Raw genomic sequence first — 26,305 nt, 5'->3', positions numbered from 1 at the left:
CCCCTCAACTGAAGAATGGATAAAGAAAATGTGGTACATTTACACAATGGAGTACTACTCAGCAGAAAAAAAAACAATAAAATTTTGAAATTTGCAGGGAAATGGATAGAACTAGAGGAAACCATCCTGAGTGACGTAACCCAGTCACAAAAAGACAAACACGGTATGTACTCATTCCTATATGGATATTAGACAAAGAGCAAAGATTACCAGCCTACAATCCACGCAGCTAGAGAAGCTAGGAAACAAGGAGGACCCTAAGAGAGACATACATGATCCCCCAGAGAAGGAGAAAAGAACAAGATCTCCTGGGCAAATTGGGAGCATGGTGGAAGCAGGAGGAGAAAGAGGAGGGAAGAAAAGAAGAGGAGAGGAGAACATGAGGGAACAGAAAGATTGAGTCGGGGGAAGAATAGAGGAGAGTGAGAAAAGAAATACCTTGATAGAGGGAGCCAGTATAGGTTTAAAAAGAAAGCTTGCACTAGGGAAACAGCCAGAGATCCACAAGGATCTAAGTAATAGTGAAGAGGCTACCTTAAATGCCTTTCCTCTATAATGAGATTGATGACTACCTCAAATGCCATCCTAGAGCCTTTACCCAGTAGCTGATGGAAGAAGAAGCAGAGATGCGCAGCTAAACTCTGTTACTATTTTAAACTGATTCAATCCTGTGTATCTCCGGGTGGCCTTGAACTCACAGAGATCTGTCTTCCTCTTTATCCTGAGTCCTAGGAATAAAGGTGTGTACCACCACCTCCTTGCTTCTGGCTGCTGGGATTAAAGGTGTATATCACCATTGCCTGATATATATAGTTTGAGGCTGATTTTGCTTTTCTGAATCCTCAGTAAAGCATTGATAAATCATAAAAAATATATCACTTTGTGGGGAGCCACAGCCCCAAGATGGCGCCTGGCTGGATGCCAGGGAGACCGAGCTTAGCTGTAAACAAGCCTTATTTGGAAGCTTAGTGGATCTGGTGTGCCTCCTCCAGCTGTGACCTATCCAGGATCGCCAGGTGGTGTGAGCTAAGTGGGTAATGAGCTTGCTTTTAAGAGCTTGCCAGGGGGCTGGGAGAGATATAGAAGAAGCAGAGAGAGAAGCTGAGGTAGAAGTAGAAGGAGAAGCTGATGTACAAGGTTCCTGAATAAACTGCTTGAAGAAGAGTCGTGGTTGTGTCCTTCTTGCTGGTCGAGATAGGTGCGACAAGTCACTTCACCCACCCTCATCTGTCAAAGGCAGGTCATCCAGACAAAAGCTAAATACACCAATGCTGAAGCTAGCTGAAATTATAAACCAAATGGATGTCATATATTTTGCAGAACATTTCACTCAAACACAAAAGAATATACCTTATACTCCGCACTTCATAGAACTCTCTGTACTTATCTTTCTTTGATATTAAGTCTCTTTCTCTCTTTCTCTCTGTCTCTCTGTCTCTCTGTCTCTCTCTCACTCTCTTCTAATTGTTAGAATGCATATACTTTGCAGCATAAAGTTCAAAGTATGTAGAAATAGAAATTTATTCCATAAATTGAAAACAAATTTGAAATATTACTAATCACTTGGTCTAGAATTGACTTTTCAAATGCTTATTTGCTTACATGCATTATTGGTTTCATGCACACATAATTTATAATTCTCTTTGGTATGTCATTTTCATTTGTTATATTGGAGTACTCAAAATTTCTAACATAAACTCTCAGTTAACTTTTATAAAGGTATTTAATATTTATATATTTTAAGACCTTGCCTAATGACTTTAATATCTCCAAAATAACTGACTCCATGTAAACATTGAATATAAATATGTAATTTGTCACATCTCCAAACAAGAGGAACAAAAAATGCATTTTATGTCATAAATCTGATAAACCAAAATATGCTAAATATGCTTACAACTTGAAGTGTATACATATGCAATTTTGTTTTATCAGTTGAAGCAACAATTATTCTAGAGAACCATTAAAATTTGTAATGTAATTAAGTATAGATTGGTTGACCAATATGTTCATCTCATGCTAACCTGTGTAAAAAGCTAACAACGGAAAAAAATCAAAAAATACTGAATTTTAATGTTTATAATCCATATTATTGCATGCCCCCAAAGTGTCTCTTCTTAATTTTATAATTTTCTACATTGGTTGATCTTAAATGATAAATTACTTTCTAGGATTCATGTAAGGATTTGTTACATGCTTCCCACCCCCCCCGCCACTGTAACAGTGTTTCAAATTATAATCAATTTTTATTTAAATTAAAAACAATCTCATTTTACATACCAATCCTCTCTCTCATTTTACCATCCCCCCATCTCCCCATCCCATTCCCTCTCCTCTCTTCAGGTAGGGTGAGTCCTTTAAAAGTGTATATCTAGGCTGAGAGTGTATGTCTACATAGGGAACGGACTCTCAAAGCCCATTGGTGCACTAAGGATAAATACTGGTTCCACTGCCAGAGGTCCCAAAGACTGTCCAGGCCCCCCAAGTTACACCCATGTTCAGGAGGCCTGGTTCAGTCTAATGCTGGTTCCCCAGCTATCAGTCTGGAGTCTGTGAGCTCCCACTTGCTCAGGTCAGCTATTTCTGTGGGTTTCCCCAGCATGGTCTTGACCCCTTTGTTCAATACTCCTCCCTCTCTACAACTGGATTCCAGGAGTTCAGCTCAGTGCCTAGCTGTGGATCTCTGCTTATGCTTCCATCAGCTCCTGGATGAAGGCTCTAGGATGGCATTTAATGTAGTCATCGATCTCATAGGGATAGGGCATTTAAGGTAACTTCCCCACTATTGCTTAGATTGTTAGTTGGGGTCATCCTTGTGGATCTCTGGAATTTCCCCAGTGCCAGGTCTCTTGCCAAGCTGATAATATATTTTGTGCTACATTTATCTCTGGAAAAGCCTTAGAACAATGCACACCAAGTTGTTGATTTTAGTTAGCTATGTGTGTTGGAGGATGGATGCTAAAAGGGCTTCAGACAGGGAAGAACTGTGTGATTTGATACATATTTTAGAGCATTTTGCAATAAGTATGCAAGAACAAGTGAATTTTTAATTAAAATATTTAAATATTCCTTATAACATAAAAGCAAGTACATATTATTCAATTTATATACCATCTAACTGATGTAGCAGGCAAAAGGTGAAACTGACCTGATGCCAATCCAAAAGTTGAGTTTTCTGCACATACATTTGGAGGCTACAGGCAGGATGTCTTGATGGCTGATTGATACAGGATGCTTTCATTTTGTAGCTCTCTATAGTAATATGAGGTCATCATGTTTGCTTCCAAGCATGAGTAGGAGACAGAAACTCACAGCTTCAACTGTGCCACCTAGGAATAGGAGGGCTAAGAGAAGGGCTGCAGGCTGCAGAGTAAAAACTAGTCCGTCCCATAAGCTATCACACTTTATAAGGTCAAAATAAAGCAAGTCGCATAACTTTCTATAGCAAATTACTCATTTCTTACAAAAGTTTCAGAAATGGATAGCTTTGGTTTGAAATTTGACCTCAGGAAGTACCTACAATGTGAGTGCTAATTTTGAAATAAAAATTTCAGCAACATTCACAATAACTAACGCATACTATCCATACCCTGTGTACCAATTATCAAAGGTTCCCATAAGTGTTAACAGACTATGTGACCCTTTTTAATTAGCAGTGCTTTTCTTCACCAACCTTTACAATAACCTGAAAAATCTCATGGGTTGAGAATTTTCCCATTTCCTTTTATATTTGTTAGAGTTTAAATTTTGAATGGGCTGCATTTTCCACACTTGAATTTTCATGAACACCTGCGCAGGTACCATTAGATAAACAGCAAACTTTCCAGTGGAGCATGTACACAGACCAGAGGTAGTGGAAGAATGATTAAGTGCGTTTTCTCCTACATAAGAGCTAGAATTTCCATAAAAGACCTAATTTTTATCTTCAAGGGTGAGCCCAGGGGTTAAGAGGCTGACTTCTTGATTAGGGAGCTCTACGGTCCTTTCCTCATCTACCACTTGTTAACTGCCAAAGTAAGCTCATTTGTCTGTATATGTATTCACAGCCCTGTTTCAAAGCACATATCTCATGGGATTACCTCATAATTATAGGCTGTTCTTCTAGAAACAAGAAACCGTCTACAGAGAAGGCACAAGTGAAGAGGTGAGTAGCTAGCTGTTCAAGTCCCATATCCAAACAAAAGGCACAAGTAGTAAAAGGCAAAGGTGTTGCAACATGGGAAAGTGGAAAGCTGGAGAGTTTCAGCTTTCAATGAATACTGAAACTGGAATAAGTGAACTTATATTCAGACAGTGCAGACAACTTCCCCTCAAGGATATCCCTCTCATCATAATCCTACCTCTTTGATCCTTTCAGTATTCTGATGCAGGATCCATCTGTTTGCTGTATGATGCACATTCTGAACTCCTGAAGAGGGAAATGAATTAGGACATTGGCCTGAGGTTAGGAGGTGTGTGATGCCCATGGGCTCTCACTGAGTTCAGATGAAAGGTCTGTCATCAACTCCGTCATTTACTGCCTATATGATATTTGGCAAATAGCCAAATGCTCTTCACCTTAGGTTCTTAATCAGCAAGGCAGCTCTGGCAACCTCCTTTGCAAAACCACAGGGATCTGTTTTGTGGATTACAAGCACATGAGTCATTATGGGGTGTATATTGGATCTTTAGTGAATACTGAGAAGTCTGGCTTCTATATAAGACCCTAAATGACATTCTATGCCATTCCATAGGCAGAACCTAACTGATATCATGACAAATTTCTTTAGAACCAATATACTACAGCCTTTGCAGAATGTTGTAGCCCAAGATTCACGGAGAACAGAAAGGCATTTGTCTTCTTATATTTTCATTTCTAACCTCAGCATCCAATCCCTAAGTGAATACAGCAGCTTTTTCTATGCATCATCTGAGCCTTTTCGACCACTATTTCCAGTTACTTTCATTATCTCACATTATCCATAAGAAAACCCCTGCTACAAACTTTTGTTCAACTTTTCCTTTGGTCTCCTTCATCAGTAAGGAAGAACATATTTGCTGTGCTAATTTTTCTGACCCTTAGCCTGTATGCTGTTTTCTGCCTGGAATTACAATGGGTGGGGCCTTAATACTAATACTGTCTTTGGATTTACATTTTGCTGGTACTATCACAGTCAGTACTGAAAAACTTGGATACTATTTTTGGCTTATTTCAGCTCTGCTCTTGCTCCAGATGAACATAGCTTGTAATAAATGGAAGTTGTTTTGAGCATTCTTTAGATCTACAACTTATGACCCTCAGCAGAGAATTTGTTTTATAACTCAGGATGTCACAGAATATATGTGGTAGTAGGATATCAGATCCCAAATCCAGGGGAGGGGGATGTTGCTTTATTAATAAAACTCAGTAAATATTCATGCAAGAGTGATTTTCTAACATGTGGATATTCTTCACTAACTGGATTCAACACAAAACTCATATATTTGAGTCAAAGATGGGCTCCTCCTGCTTATTTAGCTACCCATCCAACTGAAGCACTATCTCATTTCACCCCCATCAAATTTTCATTCTTGCTTAGAGTAGCCCAATTACCTTCAATATAACCTACCTTATAGCAGAGCCCCTTTCTCTTACAGACCAGAAATAAAAAGTATTATCCTAGGGGTTTCTGAGCTTCATTTCACCCCACCTCATTTCCTGGGTTATCATTATTAATGATGTCGATAGAATGAACTTAGTTCTTTCACTGAGTTTTGTTGCACTAGAAAATAAAATAAAGCAAATTACCTTCCCCAACTGTTATAGCTGCTTATTCCTTCCTAGTTTAGTCATAAAAAAGTTATTTATTAAGGGCAATTTGCATTACTAGGATTTTCTCTCAACCTATACAGGAATCTGGTCCTTGTCACTTTGAAGCACAACTTAAAATTAAGAGAAAAAATAATGACAAGACTCACAGCTCCAAAAATGTCTAAACCTACATGGCTTGGAACACTTATGCTGTGATATGTCATGTGCAGGCAGTCCTGATGTAGGGTCCAGCCTTTGTGCTCTTCCATCTTCTTCCCTATTAACTTGTATTTTATCTTCATTAGATAGGGGGAAAACCACTATCATGAGTTTTCTACCATTAAGCCAACCTAGGCATTTTTCTAAATTAGCTGTTTCTTAGTTATAAAAAAAAAACATTCCATTATTTTGGGTGTTTGAGGAGATGGCTCAATGGCTAAGGAACTTACTGATCTTTCAGAGGACCTGAGTTTAGTTTCCATTGCCCAGATAGTGGCTATGGCATCCATGTACCCTCTTCTATCCTCTTTTGGGTGTCTTAAATTTTTTCTTTATTGTTTTTATTTTCTCTACTTCTATTAGTCTATATCAATTTCACTTTAACCTCAGAGACCATAAATACAATAGTTAAAGTCATCTTGGTTTTCTCTAAGGATAGGTCATATTTTTCCTGAACTTAGTGTGCAAATAATTCAGGGTTTTACCCTTATTGTGTCTTTTGTGTTTCCGTAATTACTCTGAAGACAAGATTCCTTGCAATTAATTTGCACTTTATTTAAATTCAAACTGAAAACTTTCATGTCTTTAATACCCTGGAATAAAATTTTATTTATTTAAACCATAACTACAAATTTTCTTTGACCGTATGGTGCATGTGTCCTTCATTCAGAATTTACCCAGAGATTTTATTTGAGCTTAAAGACAGAGTCTCATTTACTCTCAGGTATCCACCAATCTGCATGTGTCAGGCTCCTTCCTCTTTTTTCTCTAGACAGTCTACTTTTGGAAAAAATTTTTGAGTTTTATTCTTTATATTTGTCTTAATGGCAATGTATATGTTTTCCTGAATATAACCAAGGAATCTATCCTATGTCAACTGATTGCTTTCTGCTTCCAAAGGGATAAAGGCTTGATGATTATTTCTGGGAGGATTCATTTGTTATTTCATTACTTCATAATGAAAGGAGAACTTAAGTCGTCTATTTGAGTAAAGCTAATTGCTTTACTCTTTTAATTACCAAACCTTTAATAACAGTAACTTAAAACTAAGGGAATTCCTTTGGTCATCAATTGGTGGTTGGTTTTGGGTCCTGCCTGACCTTTATCATCTAACATACATTCCTTATTTAAATAACTTTATGATCATTTATGTTTCTCCTTTCCTGAGTTTATAAGGTTATCACCATCATACATGCACATAAATGCAAATTAATTATGGAAAGTTATAGCTGTACTGCCATAATAATATTGAGAACCAATGTAGAAAAGCTATTTTTGAAAATGATTCTAGAAGTCTATAAATGTATCTTAAATATCTAATGGATTTCATTAACAGTGATTTGAAGGCAGGATAAGGAAGTCCATGAATGCCCAAATTAAGAATTACAGATATTTATTTGGAAAACACTCAAAAAATGAAAATAAATAGCCTCATAGTAGGACTCCCAACAATGTCTAGTGGGTTGGTGTCCCGCGCGCTCTGTATTTCTCGCCAGCAAGAAATCATAAGCAGGACACTCGGATCCTTCTGCAGACAAGCTTTAATGCATCTTGAGAGTGAAAGAGCATAAGCTTCCCAGAGCGGAGACCCTGAGCCAAGAATCCCGTCCCCTAATAAAGGCTGGCAGCCGCCGCCTGGGACGTGTCACCCTATGATTGGCTGCAGCTCATCAGGCCATATGACGCCACGGAATAGGCAGAGATCAAGGAATGGAAAATTACCCAGCGCCTGCGCAATAATCTTGTTTACATTCGGTGCCTGCCGGATGCAGGCGCCATCTTGTAATGGAGAATGCAGGGACGGCTCCCTACAGATCCCCCTTTTTTATTAATTAATGATAAGGCTTTATATTTTTACAAGCAAATAGGTCACCCAAATGTTGAGGGATAGAGGCAGAGGTTGTACCTTCCCAATCAAATATTAAGACTGTGTACAAGAGTCGCCATCAGGCTGTTAGCTTGACCCAAAGCACTCTCGACCTGTCCTCTGCCGTTTTTCTGGGAAAGGGAGACTAGGGCAGGCAACCCTTATGCAGGACAACATGCCTCCCAGAGAAGCCTGCATATTGTGCAACTCTCTGTGCGATGCCTTGCTCGACATCCCTCATGGGCTGCTCAAGCCAGGCACTCTACCCTGTGCAATGAGCCTAGGCTCCGGGTGTGCAAGAGCTGTCTGGCCAGCGGCCTATTGCTTAAGCATAGTTAGCCAAATATCAGTGGAAGCCCCTTGTTCCAAAGCTACAAGCGCTTGGGCGATAACCACCTTGTCTCTCTTAGTTTGAGCCCTGAGCCTACAGACCAGCCAGAGAAGCAACATCAATCCGCAGCAAACGGCTGCACCAAACAATCCCACCTCCACCCATTCCTTAAAATAGGAGACAGCTGAAGCAATCCATGATGACAGTCCCTCCGTCAAGGACAGGAGTTAATCTGGATAATAGCGGCTCTCAACTCCCGGGGAGAGGGTGGAGTTCCGACTTTTGAGGGTCCAAAGGGGCTCTTCGGGTGAGTCTTTCCGGGATCCACAGGGGATTCTCTTCATCCTGTGGAAAAATACATATCGCTCCCCTGGATCTTATGAGAATAGGATCCGGGCCTCTCCAAAGACCAGTTAAGACATCTTTCCATTTTACCATCTCCTTAGACCTTTCAGGTTCTGAGGTATGATGCTTGGCCGCTGTATGGCCCTGAGCGTCGGTGTTTAGAAAATTAAGGGTAAAGAGTGCCATGGATATTGCAACTCTTGGCACCGAGGGTAAGGATGCTCCCATTCCCTCCTTTTGTTTGATTAAATAAGACTTAAGTGTGCGATGGGCACGTTCCACAATGCCTTGTCCTTGAGGGTTATAAGGTAGGCCAGTTAGATGGGTAATTTCCATCTGTCTGTAGAAGTGCTGGAACTTTTGAGAGGTATAAGCCGGCCCATTATCTGTTTTTAAGAAGCACACAGGTGGCTAGGTAAAGTCTTATTTCTGTAATACAGCTGAACTTCCTTAAACAGTAGCTTAACTTCTTTCTGAGGCAGGGTTTTTTTTTTTTGTGACTTTGGAGCCTGTCCTTGAATTTGATCTGCCAGACCAGGCAGGCCTTGAATTCATAAAGATCCATCTGTCTCTTACTCCCTAGTGCTGGGATTAAAGGCGTATGCCGCCAACGCCCTAAACTTAAAGGCGTGTGTCACCAACACCCTGAGCTTAAAGGTGTGTGCTACCAACATAATAGATTAGCATCTTTTATAAAAACAAGAACTTTACATTGTCAGGCTTTGCTTAAAAATTCTAAATTGAAGCTCTTTAAGTAAAAACATTAATAAAATTAAACATTTGAAAACTGGTTTTAAAAAGAAATTTAAATTCCCTTAAGGTCTTTCTGTAATATATAGAAGCATTAACATTTTAAATCTTAACTGAAAAACTTGTTTCTAAGATGGTACCTCTGATTTCCATGTGGTCACCTTTAGTCAAGATGGCGGTTTAAGTATCCTTTTTTTAACTTTAGCAAAATGGCTACCGTCAGTCATGTGACCAGCTACAAAATGGCCGTACCAGGAAATAGAACATTTTAAAACAAGCATACATAAATTACTTGAGCGAATAACATGCGCGGCCTTTTCCCCTGTCAAAGACTGGGAAAGCCATCTGCAATTTTCTCCGCTCCTCTAATGGTAAAAAGGAGTCGGTACCAAATTTTTGTTGTAACTCATATAATGGGGGTGCTGATGGAAGTACACCCGCTGGATTAACAGGTCTCTTAAATTTACCGGGGTGTGACCGGTTATTCCCTATTTTCTCTCCCTCCATTTTTGTTTCTTTTTCACCTAGCTGAGCTGTTTCCCCAGTATTTAAGACTTCATCTCCTGAGCTTTCAGAGTCATCAGAGCTATCAAGATTTAAAGCTTTAATCTCATTTACAGAATCATCTAACAAATTACACACTCCCCTGTCATTAGACACCCCGGGAGGTCCTTTTTTCTTATATTTTATTGTTAGGCGCGCCCCATCTCTCATCACATTCGGTTTCTGATATGTAATTCTGGACTTCTTTAAGATTGCTACAACAGTGAGAAAAGTCAAAATAGCTCCTAGTAAAAGCATAGAAGCCTCTATATTAACCTCCCAAAATAGCAACATTCCTAAGCCAAAGTCCAGAAAAATCATACCTCTCCGAATTTACCACCCTGCAGTTCTGAATCCGCCTCGTTAGAGGGGTCTCCTCGGTGCTGGAGATGTTCACATGTTCCCGGGTTTCGGCACCATATGTCCCGCGCGCTCTGTATTTCTCGCCAGCAAGAAATCATACGCAGGACACTCGGATCCTTCTGCAGACAAGCTTTAATGCATCTTGAGAGTGAAAGAGCATAAGCTTCCCAGAGCGGAGACCCTGAGCCAAGAATCCCGTCCCCTAATAAAGGCTGGCAGCCGCCGCCTGGGACGTGTCACCCTATGATTGGCTGCAGCTCATCAGGCCATATGACGCCACGGAATAGGCAGAGATCAAGGAATGGAAAATTACCCAGCACCTGCGCAATAATCTTGTTTACATTCGGTGCCTGCCGGATGCAGGCGCCATCTTGTAATGGAGAATGCAGGGACGGCTCCCTACAGGTTGGTGTAGGGAGACACCATAACCACGCCTCCTAAGGGACAGGCATGGTCAAGGTGAGGTAGGAGTGACGTGGCATGGGCTCTTAAGTGACCACAAGCACATGGAATGCTCTCTTCCCCTTCGGCTCCCTTCTCTCTGTGTCCACCTGCCTAGCTGCCCCTGGGCATGCTCTGGCTTGCATTTGGCTGGTATTTATCTGAATAAAGGTATCTTGAATCAACGAGCTTTTCCCTTCATGTTGGCTTGTTAAATACTAATTGTCACTGCTATATAGTCCCATGGCCCTCTACATAATGCAAATTTTATAAAGCTATTAGTAGAAGCTTGAAATTACCATTGAACTAGTATACCCTGGATTTTGCTCAGTTTTAAAATACTTACAGTAGCCTGATAAATATGATATACCTGAAACACTGTTAAGGCTAGACAAGTAATTTGTGCCAAAAAAGTTTTGAGATTAGTCACGACCACCTTTCTCCCATTCCTATACATAAAGTCTACATAATACTAGCTAAGCTTGATGGTCTTTTGGGGGTAAATAGTTCATTTTCTCATACATTAACTTAAAGCTTAGAATGGAGATTAGCTTTTTACACTTCTACTTCCAAGTTCTTTCTCTTACATGTTTGGCTGATATAAACTACTTCCAAAATAAATTTTAGCTACAGTCCTTGTGATTCTGTAACTGACTGGAAATTGTAGCTCAATACTGGAATCCAGAAAGAATATCATACTGCATATTTCTAGCCTAGGATAAGATCAAAGCTCAAAAGTGTGGTTTCTAATCAAAGCATATCATGTGATCACCTCTGTGAAAGTTAGAAACTCCAAAATTGAAGCATAATATGTTGATGTCTGTCTGTATGATGATGGTAGTTCTTTTGCTAACTGTTCTCTATCCACACATATCTGCAGGCATCGTTTACCCTCCATTGTTCTAATGTTGTTCAGACTTTATAGTTCCTGGAGCATATTATTAAATTTTAGTCAATGGTTTATTTGATTTGAGTATATAGACATGGTATAGAATGGAAAGATAAAAAAAGGCCATTTCTTCCTCTCCCATTTCTGAAATTCTGACAGTGACTAGATCTTCCTAAATTTATTTTTAAAATAAGTGACACAATTTTCATGTCTCTGCTATTCAATGGACTCTATTATCATCACTTCTTGCTCCATTCATAGTTATAATTGGATACAGGAATAGCTTTTAACTTTTATCTTTTGAGAACTTGCAAATATACACACACATACACACACCCTCACCATGCCCATTTACACTATGCACAAGCACACATACTCAATACAACACATACAAAGACATGTATACACACATACACAAGAAAAGACACACACAATAATACTTGCCCCCCACCACACCACACAAACATCATACATACACATATTCACCACACACATACACTTGTGATATGCTATTTATTAGGCAGAGAAAATTTCAAGGGAGCATTGTATTAAGCCTATGGAATGTTTATTACAGATTATGCTTGTATAGGTCTGAAATGATAAAGAGCAAGAGTAAGTAGACAGAAATACAAAATGTACAGTTCAAGGGAAAAAAGTACTAGGAAGCTTAAAGTTATAACACAATCAAGCAGCATTAAGAAGAGGTCATCTGTTAGAGGTCCAATAGCCTGCCCAGGTCTCCTAACTGATACCCACATTCAGAGGACTTGGTTTGGTCCAATGATGATTCCTCAGCTTTACAGCTGGGGTCCCTGTGCTCTCACTAGGTAGGGTAGCTGTTTCTGTAGGTTTCTCCAGTATTTTTCTCTAGTGCACAAATGGACTTTGGGATTCAATTCCCTATGGAGGGATACTGTTTCAGCCCAGACACACAGAGGAAGGCCTAGGCCCTCCCCCAAATGGTGTGACAGACTTTGATGTTCCCCCATGAAAGGCCTCACTATCCTTGAGGAATGGGCTGGGGGGGTGGGTTAGGAGGATTGCTGGGGGCATGGGAGGATGGGAGGGAGAGGGAATGGGTTATTGATATGTAAAATAAGATTGTTTCTAAATTTAAAAAAAGAAAATGAAAAAAAAAAAGAAGAGGTTTTCTGCTCCATACCTGGAACAATGGGAAGAGTTCCCTCACAGCAAAAATCCACCCTGGTAAGCTTCCACTTGGTGATGTGGTTAATGCTCCCAGAAAGCAACTGTGTCTGAAAGTTGCTGCATATATGTCCAAACAGGACAGGATCAATACCAAACTGACACTCGAACATGGCAGTGTGATCTCTATGGTAACTAGATTAAAGATATGGAAGGCGCAATAGTGAAGGATTCCTGGTTTCTTTCTCTGTGGTTGCAAAGAACAGGGAATGAACGCCAAGGAAGTCTCTGTGAGAAGTCCATCAAAGGTTTTTGGATGAAGTTATGAAAGTGAAGTGTGGGTTGTGGTGAAGGCCACAGGATGTTGTAGATTCCATAGATGAGATAGATCTTTCAAGGATACCTGAATGTAGGAGTGGAACCAACTCGAAAGAGAGATTTATATTGAAGGTAGTAAATTTGGAAGGGCTAAGACATATAAGGCCTTTGAAGCTAGAGCTCCAGATAACAGAAGTGGGGTATTTTGTATTTTCATTGATATGTCTTTGTCTTGCTGTTGCCCACTGTTTCCTCACCAGGCAGCCATTTCTCCACTTGAAGTCAGAGTGTACATTGCTTAGTTTCTATTGTCAATTTGATATCAACTAGAAACATCCAGGAAGAATGAACCCCAATTGAAGCATTGCATTTATCCTTGGCTTGCAAGCATGTCTGTGAGGCATTTCATTGATTGTTAATCGATGTAGGAGGATCCAACCCACTGTAGGTTTTCCATCCTTGGACAGGTTGGCTTGGGTTGTATAAGAAAGACAGCTGAGTTCATATATGTGTATACGTGGAGGCCAGAGGACAGCCTGGCATTTCAGTTCTCTCTCTCTCTCTCTCTCTCTCTCTCTCTCTCTCTCTCTCTCTCTCTCTCGTTTTTCAAGACAGTTTTTTTTTGTATTGATTTAGACCCTCTTCTGGCCCTTGCTCTGTAGACCAGGCTGGCCTCATACTCTCTGCCTCTGCCTCCCGAATGCTGGGAATAAAGGCATGCACTACTAATGCCCAGATGAAAGCTAATATCCAAAACATAAAAATAACTGAAGAAACTAGATATTATCAGCAAACCAAATAACCTAATTAATAACTCATGAACTGAAGACCGACAGCTGTAGACCCTCCATGGGAGCTAACTAGGTCCTCTGTAAGTGTGAGACACTTGTGTTGTTTGGTCTATCCGAGGGGCCCCTGACAGTAGGACCAGGATCTATTCCTGGTACTTGGGCTAGCTTGTTGGAGTCCATTCCTTGTGGTGGGATGCTGTGCTCAGCTTTAATGCAGGGGGGAGGGTCTTGGTTCTTCCTCATATTTTGGGCCAGGCTTTGTTGACTCCGCATGAGAGAAGTGCATGGGGGTGGTCTAGCAGGAGGTTAGAGGGGTAGGATGAGGAGTGGGAGTGAGAATTGTGATTGGAATATAAAATGAAATTATAATAAAAAGAAATATGGTACAGATCTAAACAGGGAATTGTCAACAGAGGAATCTCAAATGGCTGAGAAGCAATTAAAAATATTCAACATCCTTAAGGTATCAGAGAAATGCAAATAAAAAGCATTTTGAGATTCTGTCTTATCCCTGTCAGAATGGCTAAGATCAATAAACAAGTGAAGCTCATGCTGGACTAAAAGGGAATATCCTTCCATTGCTGGTGGGAATGCAAACTTGTGCACCCACTTTGGAAATCAATATGGGGTTTCTTAGAAAATTGGGAAATCATTTACTCCAAGACCTACCTATATTACTCTTGTGTATATATACCCAAAGGATGATCAATTCTACCAGAAGGACACTTGCTAAATTACATTCATAGCAGCTTTATCTATAATAGCCAGAAACTGGAAACTTCTTAGATTTTCCTTAACTGAAGACTGGATGAAGAAAATGTGGCACATTTTCACATTAGTGTTTTATTCAGCTGTTTAAAAAGTCATGAAAATTTCAGGTAAATGGATGAAACTAGAAAAAATTCATTCTCAGCAAGACAATCTAGACTCAGCACACAAAAGTGATATATACTCACTTATAAGTGGATATAAAAGTAGATGACAATCATGCTATAATCCAGACAGCCTAAGTTACAAGGAGGACTCCAGGAGGGCACATGGTTCTCTCTGGGAAGGGGAAGTAGAACAGATTTTTGCAAGTGGGCTGGGATGGGTAGGGATGGAAAGAGGAGGTATCAGATGGAGGAGGGAGAGACAACAGGAATTGGGGTCCATTTAGCGTGTGATGTGGAAACTTAGAGCAGTGGAAATTTCCTGGTACCCTAGTGAGAACTCCTATAAATAGAGCGTAATGGAGCCTGAACTGGCTAGAACCAGGTAAGGCAGCCAGTGGTGGAATTAGGACACCCAATCCAGCCACAAAATCTAAGAACCACAATCTGTCTTGACTGAAAGATGTGCTGGGTCAATGGTGGATCAGAGCTTGTGGGAGTTGCCAATCAACTTGTCTAACCAGAAATCCATGCCCTAAGAGGAAACCCATGCCCATCACTGTCTGGATGGCCAGGATCCAGAAATTGGATGACCCAGAGACCTATGGTACAACCAAACACGACTGGCAAAAAAAGAAAGAAAAGAAGAGGAAAAGAAAAGTAAATGAAAAAGGCAATGAAATGATTCCTAATGATATTCTGATGTACTCATAGATCAGTGCCTAGCCGAATCATTATCAGAGAGGCTGCCTCTGGCAACTGATGCAAGTAGATGTAGAGACCCAGAGCCAAATATTAGGCAGAGCTTGGAGAACACCTTGGAAGAGGGAGAGGAAGGATGTTAGTAGTCAGAGGGGTCAAGGACACACAAGGAGAACACAGCCCACATTATGAACTAAGCAGGCCTCACTGGGGCTCATAGACACTGAAGTGACAATCACAGAGTCTGCATGGTTCTGCACCAAGTCCTCTATATACATATTATGGCTATTAGCTTGTTGTTCTTGTGTGCCTCCTAATAGTTGGAGTGATGGTATCTTTGACTGTTTGCCTGACACTTTTCCTCCTACTGGGTTGTCTCATCCTGCCTTAATATGAAGGTTTGTCTCTAGTATTATTGTAACACGTTGTAGCATGTTCAATTGTTATCACTGAGAGGTGTGCTCTTTACAGAAGGTAAACAGAGGAGCAGTGGATCTTGAGGAGAGGAGAAGTTGGGGAGAATGGGTTGGGAGAAGTGGGGCGAGCTAAGGATGTAGTCAGAATTTATTGTATAAGAGAAGAATAAAATGAAGAAAGAAGTTTAAAACATAAAAATAAGTCCATTATCCCATCCATACATGGTACTTAAAAAAAAAAAAACCTAGTAAGATTTTGAAAATGCAGCGCCAAACAGCTCAGATCAGATCACAGGGTTTCAAGAACAGACAGCACAGATCAAAAAAATTGCCTGATCTCAGCAGTCAACAAAGCAGATTTTATAAAGAGGTTAGAAATAAGTAAACAAAAGTTAAAATGTAATAACCTCCATAATTAACAATAGTTTATCAAGTGGCATTAAAAATGATATGAGCAAGCAACAAAGATGGCATACCACTAAAAGGATCCTTTTAATCCAGGATCTGTAAAAATACTTTTTCACTAGGTATGGTGATTCATGGCTGGAATTCCAGCACTGACAAGCATGAGCCCACAAATCACAAGTTGGAGAAAAGCCTGGGCTATGTGAAGAAACCTTAATTCATCAATAAAGAATTTGTACAAAGCACTTTAAAAAACACATTGTTATGGAATAAGTTCTTGAATAGTGACTTAAAGAAGCAAGAAAATGTGAAAAATTTCATTAATTATGTTATATGGTATTTGACAAGATGAATTATTAAATAAATGCAATTAATCATGCAATGTACCATCACTATATAGACCCAAACTATGTTAAAGTGAAATGAAAGTATTAAATGTTATGGAATATCTAGAATGACAAATAATGTCGTCTGTTATATGACTAAATATTGATTAAATAAATTTATAAAAGTGCCTTGAAATATCTACAGATATCAGATATACACAACTCCTGATTAAATGATCCTAATGGCATCTGCATATACAAAATGATTGTGTACAAACAGGGCAGAAAAAAAATGAAGGATAGGTGTACAGGAATGTGAAATCATTGTTTATAACAGTCAACATTTGTAAATGACTCATGTATCCAGCATAAGTACAGCAAATACACGCAAATATAACATTGTAATGAAATGGAACACATTATGACATCCATGTTCAGGGATTTGATTCAGTCCTGTACTGGCTTCTCAGACAGCGTCTGGGGTCGATGTGTTCCCCCTGTTCAGGCCAGCTGTTTCTGTGGGTTTCACCAGCCTGGTACTGATCCCTTTGATTTTCATTCTTCCCTCTCTGAAACTGGGTTCCAGAGTTCAGTTCAGTGTATAGCTGTGGGTGTCTGCCTCTGCTTCCATCAGCCATTGGATGAGGGCTCTAGGATGGCATAAAAAGTAGTCATCAGTCTCATTATAGGGAAGGGCATTTAGGGAAGCCTCTCCACCATTGCCTAGATTGTCAGTTCGTGTCATCCTTGTAGATCTCTGGAGATCTCCCTAGTGCCAGATCTCTCCTCGGACCTTGAAGGGCTACCTCTATTATGATATCTCTCATCTTGCTATCCTCTATTCATCCCACAACTCAACATTTCTGCTCCTCCATTTCCTCCACTCGCCTCCTCTTCTCCTCCTCTCACTCTGCCAGCAACCTCTCCCCTACCCTCAGGCTCCCAATTATCTTAGGAGATCCTGGCCCTTCAACTTCTCCAGGGACCATGCATTTTCTCTTAGAGCCCTTCTTGTTTCCTAGTTTCATTGGTGAAGAGGATTGTAGGTTGGTAATCTTTTGTTCTAAGTCTAAAATTCATTTGTGCGTGAGTACACACCATGTTTGTCTTTTTGTGACTGGGTTATCTCACTCAGGATGGTTTCTTCTATTTCCATCCATTTGCCTGCGAATTTCAAGACTCCATTGCTTTTTTCTGCTGAGTAGTACTACATTGTATAAATGTACCACATTTTCCTTATCCATTTTTTAGTTGAGGGGCATCTAGGTTGCTTCCAGGTCTGGCTATTACAAAAAATGCTGCTATGAACATGAATGAACATATGTCCTTGTATGGACATGCATTATTTGGGTGTATACCCAAGAGAGGAATGGCTGGATCTTGAGGTAGACTGATTCCCATTTGTCTGCGAAACTACCATACTGATTTGCAAAGTGGTCTTAGAAGTTTGCACTCCCACCAGCAATGCAGGGATGTTCCATTTTTTCCACATCCTCTCCAGCATAGATTGTCATTGGTGTTTTTGATTTTAGCCATTCTGGCCGGTGTTAGATGGTATCTCAGAGTTGTTTTGAGCTGCATTTCTATGAAAGCCAAGGATTTTGAGCACTTTCTTAAGTGTCTTTCAGCCATTTCATATTCCTCTGTTGAGAATTGTCTATTTAGTTCTGTAACCCACTTTTTAATTTCATTGTTTGGTGTTTTGGTGTATAGCTTCTTGAGTTCCTTGTATATTTCGTAAATCAGCCCTCTGTCAGATATGGGGTTGGTGAACATCTTTGCCCATTCAGTGGGCTGTCGTTTTGTCTTACTGACTGTGTCCTTTGCCTTACAGAAGCTTCTCATTTTCAGGCGGTCCTATTTATTAGTTGTAGATCTCAATGTCTGTGCTATACGTGTAATATTCAGGAAGCAGTCTCCTGTATCAATTCGTTCAAGGTTACCTCCCACTTTCTCTTCTAGAATATTCAGTGTGCCTGGATTTATGTTGAGATATTTGATCCATTTTGAGTTATGTTTTGTGCATGGTGACAGATATGGATCAATGTGCAATCGTCTACAAGTCTGAATCCAGTTGTACCAGCACCAATTGTTGAAGATGCTTTCTTTTTTCCATTGTATAGATTTAGCTTCTTTGTGAAAAATCAGGTGTTCATACATGTGTGGGTTAATATCATGGTTTTCAATGGATTCCATTGGTCTATCTGTCTAGTTTTGTGCCAATACCAAGGTGTTTTCAGAACTATGGCTCTATAATAGAGCTTGAAGTCAGGGATGGTGATGCCTCCAGAAGATCCTTTATTGTGCGGAGTTGTTTTGCCTATCCTGGGTTTCTTTTTTTTCCATGTAAAGTTAAGCATTGTTCTTTCAAGGTCTGTGAAAAACTGTGTTGGGATTTTGATAGGGATTGTGTTGAATCTGTAGATTACTTTTGGCAAGATTGCAATTTTTAATATGTTGATTCTACCTATCCAAGTTCATGGGAGATTTTTCCATTTTCTGGTATCTTCTTTAATATCTTTCTTCAAAGACTCAAAGTTCTTATGGTACAGATCTTTCACTTTTTTGGCTAGTGTTACCCCAAGGTGTTTTATGTTGCTTGTGAATATTGTGAAGGGTGATTTTTCTCTGACTTCTTTCTCATTGCATTTATTTTCTGTATATAGTAGGGCTACTGATTTTTTTGAGTTAATGTTGTATCCTGCTACTTTGCTGAAGTTGTTTACCTGCTGTAGGAGTTCCCTGGTAGAGTTTTTCAGGTCACTTATGTAGACTATCATGTCATCTGCAAATAATAAAAGTTTGACTTCTTCCTTTCCAATTTGTATCCCTTTGATCTCCTTTTCTTGTCTTATTGCTCTAGCTAGAACTTCAAGTACAATGTTGACGAGATATGGAGAGAGTAGACAGCCTTGTCTTGTTCCTCATTTTAGAGAAATCACTTTGAGATTCTCTCCATTTAGTCGGATGTTGGCTGTTGGTCTCGTGTATATTGCTTTTATCTTGTTTAGATATGTTCCTGTTATTTCTGTTCTCTCCAAGATCTTTATCATGAAGGGATGCTGGATTTGTCAAAGGCTTTTTCAGCATCCAGTGAGATGATCATATGGTTTTTCTTTTTCAGTTTGTTTATATGTTGGATTACGTTGATGGATTTTTGTATGTGGAACCATCCTTGCATCCCAGAGATGAAGCCTCCTTGATCATAATGGATGATTTTTCTGATGTGCTTTTGCATTCCCTTTGCCAATATTATGTTGTGTATTTTTGCATCGATATTCATGAGGGATATTAGTCTGTAGTTCTCTTTTTTAGTTGTATCTTTATGTGGCTTGGTTATCAAAGTGATTGTAGCCTCATAAAAACAGTTTGGGAATGTCCCGTCTGCTTCTATTGTGTGGAACAATTTGAGGAGTACTGGTATTAGCTATTGTTTGAATTTCTGATAGAATTCTGCGGTGAAGCTATCAGGCCCTGGGTTTTTTTTATTTTTTATTTTTATTTATTTTTTTTTTTTGGTTGGGAGGCTTTTGAAGGTTGCTTCTATTTCATTAGGGGTTATAGGTCGATTTAAACTGCTTTTCTGTTCTTGTTTTAATTTTGGTAAGTGAAATCTATCCAAATAATTGTCCATTTCCTTTAGATTTTGGAACTTTGTGGAGTACAGGTTTTCAAAGTAATAACTGAAGATTTTCTGGATTTCCTCAGTGTCCATTGTTATACTCCCATTTTCATTTCTAATTTTGTTAATTAGGGTGCTCTCTCACTACCTTTTGTTTAGTTTGGATAGAGGTTTGTCTATCTTGTTGATCTTCTCAAACAACCAAATCTTTGTTTCATTGCTTCTTTTTAATGTTTTCCTAGTTTCTACTTTATTAATTTCAGCCCTCACTTTGATTATTTCCTGGTGTCTACTCCTCCATGGTATGTTTGCTTCTTTTTGCTCTAAAGCTTTCAGTTGTTCTGTCAATTCTCTAATGTGACTATTCTCCAGTTTCTTCATGTGGGCACTTAGTGCTATGAACTTTCCACTTTGCACTGCTTTCAGAATGTACTGTAAGTTTGGGTATGTTGTGTCTACATTCTCATTAAATTCTAGGAAGTCTTTAATTTCTTTTTATTTCTTCCTCAACCCAGGAATGGTGCAATTGTGTGTTACTCAATTTCTACAAGTGTGTAGATACCTTCAAATTTATGAATGAAATTTCTTCCTCTATAGGTAATTTTCATATATCTGTTATATTGGAATTGAAATGTTGTGACTATTGATTATTTACATGGAAAATAATATATACTTACATAATATACAAGTAAATTCAAAAAATTCAACGAAATTCAAATATGAAAAATTTCAGTTAAATTATAGAAATGCAATTAAATGAAAAAGAAAAAAACTAATAAGGAAAGAATTAGTCCAGATAAAAAATATTCAAGTGATCCATCTTACAGATAACAGTGATATAGACAAGACTGATAAAAATATGAATTCATATTTAGATGAATTATGAATATTTAAACTAAAACAAAGAGGACCTTCTCACTGATGAGAGATACAATACTAGAAAAAAATGATTAGAAAATAAAGAAAAACATGCAGAAATGGATTTGTCATTCATTGTGATAAAATATGCCATAGAACCAGATGTTGCAAGCCAAACACCATAAAGATAACAATATGTAAATCAGACTACATTTAAATTTCATTGAAAAAGAAAATTATAAAGAGCATGATAAGAAAAACACTTAGACAAAGACAGGTACCACATGTTCTCTAATACAGGTGTGAAGCTAAATAGAAGTAAATAATGGAATAATAATTACAACAGCTGGAAAAAGATGACAGGGAATGATTGATTGTAACAAGAGTTGATGCTGATAAAATACTTGGATGCACTGTAGGATTACTGGTATTAACAATAATTCAGGGAATATTTCCAAATAGAGAGTGAGTTTTGAATATTCATAGCACAAACAAGTGGCTTTCTTCTATGATAAATATGTCATTTAGCCAGGCGTTGGTGGCGCACGCCTTTAATCACACTACTCGTGAGGCAAAGGCAGGCGCCTCTCTATGAATTTGAGTCCAGCCTGGTCTCCAGAGCGAGTGCCAGGATAGGTTCCAAAGCTACACAGAGAAACCCTGTCTCAAAAAAACAAATAAATATGTCATTTACCCTAATCTTACCATTGTATCTCATACATCATGTACATGTTACAAAATGTCACCCTATATCTGGTAAATATGTGCAATAAGTATGTGGCCACAGAAACACATATCCATCTGGACATATAATACTTGTACATATGACAAAGTCATAGACAGAAAGCCAATATTGTTGTTACTGCAAATAAGAATAATATACCCAACATAAATATGAAACCAAATATTAAAAAATCAGCTAAGAAAAATGAACAGTAAATTTAAGGTAAAATGGGCAAAAACTGTCAAATATATACATATATGATATAATGTTCAAAATTATCAGCACACAGTAAAAGAAATAAGAAAAATACGTATAAAATCACTCCATGAGTGGAAAAGGTTTCTAAGAAATGCAGTGCAAGGAGCACCAAAAGTACTGATGGGAAATTTAAAAAAAAGGACATAAAAATTATTATGTCACTTTTGACAGGATTTTTATCAAATGTTTTAGGAAATGTGACTTTTAGACAAACTCATATTATCTGCTAAATTCAATTAAATGACAATCAATATATGAATCAGTAAGTGCACTGAATTTATTTTAAAGTGAATATATCACATAATAGTTAAAAATAACTAGAGTTACCTGTAACAACAGATTAAAGCTCACACAAAACTTTACTGTCTCAATCACATTTAGGTATTTTTCCAGTATACATATGAATGACCTAATGCTAACAAGTTAGAATGCACAGTCATATAATCCAAAATTCAGATATAACTTTTTATAAATACTGGATTCATTGTTTCATTATTAAATAAAACTTTCAAGAACTATACATAATCCAGGTTGACAAAGTAAAACATCTATCCTTTTAACTATTTCTGAATTTTGTTTTACCATTGAAATGATGTTTATTTCTAAATATCTCACATAACTAAACTAAAGGACAGATTTTCAATCTATAATATGCAGTGTAGACATCAATATTATTTTATTATTTTTCTGAAGATTCAGTCTATGTTTAATTATAGAGATACACCCAACCCTGCATAATTTGCTCTTTGTAGACCAGTAGTAAGAATGAGATCAATTCTCTTCATAATTTCATCTTCCTCCTTCTTTGCCACAGTAGCTCTATATAATATTGATGTTTGCTGCAACCTGCAATTACAATATCAATAGTGTATTTTATGATTTTCTTTTTTTTCTTCCTCCTGGTTTTATTTTTTCAACTTTTTTATTTTAATTAGAAACAGGATTGATTTACATGACAATCCCAGTTCCCTTCTCCCACCCATCCTCCCCTACCACAACCACGACCAACTAAAACCCTATCTATCATATATCCTTTCTGCTCCCCCTGGATGATGAGGCCTTCCATAGGGTGTCATCAGTGTCTATTGTATCCTTTGGGAGAGGGCCTAGCTAGGCCCACTCCCGAGTGTGTTGGCTCAGGGAGTATACTTTTATATGGAATGGGCTCCCAAAGTCCACACCTGTGCTAGGGATAAGACTGAACTTCTACAGGAGGTCCCGTCGATTTCTGAGGTTTCCTCACAGAAACCCATATTCCCAGGGTCTGGATCAGTCCCATGCTGGTATCCCAGCTATCTGTCTGGGCAGCAAGAGTTCCCCGATGTTCAGTTCAGCTGTTTCTGTGTGTTTCACCAGCCTGGTCTGGACCCCTATGCTCTTCACTCGTCCTTCTCTGAATCTGGGTTTCAGTTCAGTTCGGTGATAAGTTGCGAGTGTCTGCTTCTACTTTCACCAGCTGCTGGATGAAGGCTATAGGATGGCATATAAATTAGTCATCAATCTCATTATCTGGGGAGGGCATTTAAGATAGCCTCTCCTCTGTTGCTGAGATTGTCAGCTGGTGTCATCTTTGTAGATCTCCAGACATTTCCCTAGTGCCCGATAAACTTGTTACCATTTATTATAAAACAGTTGTCTTTCCTTCATAATGAAACATTAATAAAATCTCATCTTGCATAAAATTAGCTGCATAATAATACAATAATGAAAAAATTTTCTATTGGTTGGTTGACCAATAAGCCATCTCTAGTGCATAAATCAATAGTCGGTTTTCCTGTAGTGTGTAAATACAAATATTTCTCACTGCTGGTTTGCTATTGAAAGAAGAAACCAAAGAAAATATCTTACATGAAAATATATAATTGTAACTTATATAGATGTTGATTCATATTATGTAGGCCTATTTATGGAAAATTAAATATACATACAAGTCATAAAACTATGTATTTTGGGTACTGTTGTTGGGAGTAAATTTTTTGAGTACTCAAACATAAAACTATTTTACATACACAAAACACAGATACATGTTTGAGTAATGTAAACATAAAGAATAAAAACCAATTAAATTATCTAAATTCCAAAATAAAATTAAAAAGACATTGCAATTAGTAAATAATCAGACACTTGAAATACATTGAGCAGAGAGATTATAAGGAGGGCAAATAAGATCATGGAAAATAGCAATATTATTTGCCTTTAGATAGATGCAAATTGAGATCACAACAATAGTCATTCAATATCTATCTGAACAGTTTAAAATTAATAAGTAACAATATCAATGTATGAGACAATTAAAAAGTGATACTATGTAATGGAACAGATTAAGATACATGGGACTAGGTTAAATATAGGTTAATTTTATTCGAGGAGAATCCACTTACATAAGAAACCATTGGATCTTTCATGAACTGCTGGCAAGACTATAAAATCATATAATAAGTCTCCTGGAAATACTTTACTGCTTTCTTAATGCACTTGCTATAAACATGAATATCATATGATCTAGTCTTTCATTTGTGTATTTATTCAAGATTTATGTCCGCATAAATCTTGTACTTGAATGTTCATGGAATCATTATTTTTATTAAAATAAGTTTTATATTTCTTTATTGTGTATATGTAGGAAAATATATATAATATATATATATATATATATATATGTGTGTGTGTGTGTGTGTGTGTGTGTGTGTGTGTGTGTGTGTGTGTGTGTGTGTGTGCAAATGCCAAGTTACATGAGTGGAGCTCAGGGAACAGCTTGCAAAAATGTTTCTCTCCTTCCACCATGTGACATTCTGCAGTAAAATTCAAGTAATGAGTCTTGGTGAAAATCACCTATACATTCTGAAATAACTTGACAATTTAGAAGCCTTATCTTTAATCACAAACCTATGAATTGAGTCCATGATGACCAAATATATTGTCATAAAAATGTATTACTACACATTTGGTTGACTTCCAGTCTAGCATATCCAGTTTCTAAAGTTGTCCCTACTGATTAGATTGATGAAGTGGTCATATAAGGTAGTCATCAATCTCACTGTCAGGGAAGGGCATTTACTGTGTACTCACCCTGTTTAGTTTAATCTGCCCTAAAAGACAAATGTGACCAGCTATGCCTTGGATTTCCCATGTAATTATTGTTTACAAGTAAACTTTAGGATTCATGTAGCTTCCTGTACATGTTTTCAGATTTGAGTTCACACAGATATTTAGGAATTAAGACTAGATATCCTGAATGTATTTAATAGGTCATGATCCTTTTACCTCCCCAAGGCTTACAGCATATGACAATTCATATGGTTGAGTTTTCTACAGTTGATGATGAACTTTCCTAACAGTAAATCCTTATATCTCCAAAAGGTTAATGGCACCCCAAAAAGATGATTCTACCTGGATTATAATATGCAACTAAGCTGATAAAGACTATCCAAATATATAGTTCATGCTGGATTCAAACTCATAATCTTCCTGCATCAGCCTCCAGAGGGCTAGGATTATAAGTGCATACTGCCACAACTTTTCAAACATGATTTTAATTGTTCTTCTCTTTCCATGATGAACTAACCACTCACAAGAATATTCCACTCACAAGAAAGCTCTTGCAATGCTTTGAATAGAATAATTATAAGTAAAGAATTCTAATATGTAATTCTTAAAATATAGCTATTTTGTGGGGCTGGAGAGATAGTTCAATTGTAAAGACCTTAAGTCTTCAATTCCTGCACCAACATGGTAGTTTGCCCTTTCTTCAAAGTGTTGTTGCTTTTCTGAATGAGGGAGTGACTGCACTAAAATTATGAAATCACATCTTATTCTAGTCACACTTGCCTTATCAAGATCAATTTTATGAAACAATTTCTATGCAGATGCTTCAGCCAAGTGTCTTAGACAGATCACAATTTCAAGAGAAGTACAGGTTTTCTTTCTCTATTTGTATTTCTCAGAAATGAGGAATTCCTGGAGAAAATATTAAAAATGGTAATTCCTTGTAAATAATATTTAGGTGATTACAAAAAACATAATACAGCATAAAGAAAAGTCTATATGCAAAGACAAGCTGGTTTATAAATGAAAGCCATCAAATTGATATTCCTTCCATTTTCTGACAAAAATAATAGAATCCAGTATATTATTTGTATCCAATACTGAAAAACCTGGGGTAAATTTCAGTTATCCTGAGATTAACCTGAAGTAAACAGAGAAAAGAACAGAAGCCAAAACAATGAGCCTGTTATTCTAGAATTATAAAACAGAAACATAGAGCAAGGTATACATAGAAGGGAAAGACATATATTTGACAAATGTCCAGGAATTTTCACTGACCTCAAAAGGCCAACGTTAAGCCTATT

Source organism: Cricetulus griseus, chromosome X, assembly GCF_003668045.3.
Source record: "Cricetulus griseus strain 17A/GY chromosome X, alternate assembly CriGri-PICRH-1.0, whole genome shotgun sequence".
Taxonomy (NCBI): domain Eukaryota; kingdom Metazoa; phylum Chordata; class Mammalia; order Rodentia; family Cricetidae; genus Cricetulus; species Cricetulus griseus.
This window is presented reverse-complemented; position numbering follows the sequence as displayed.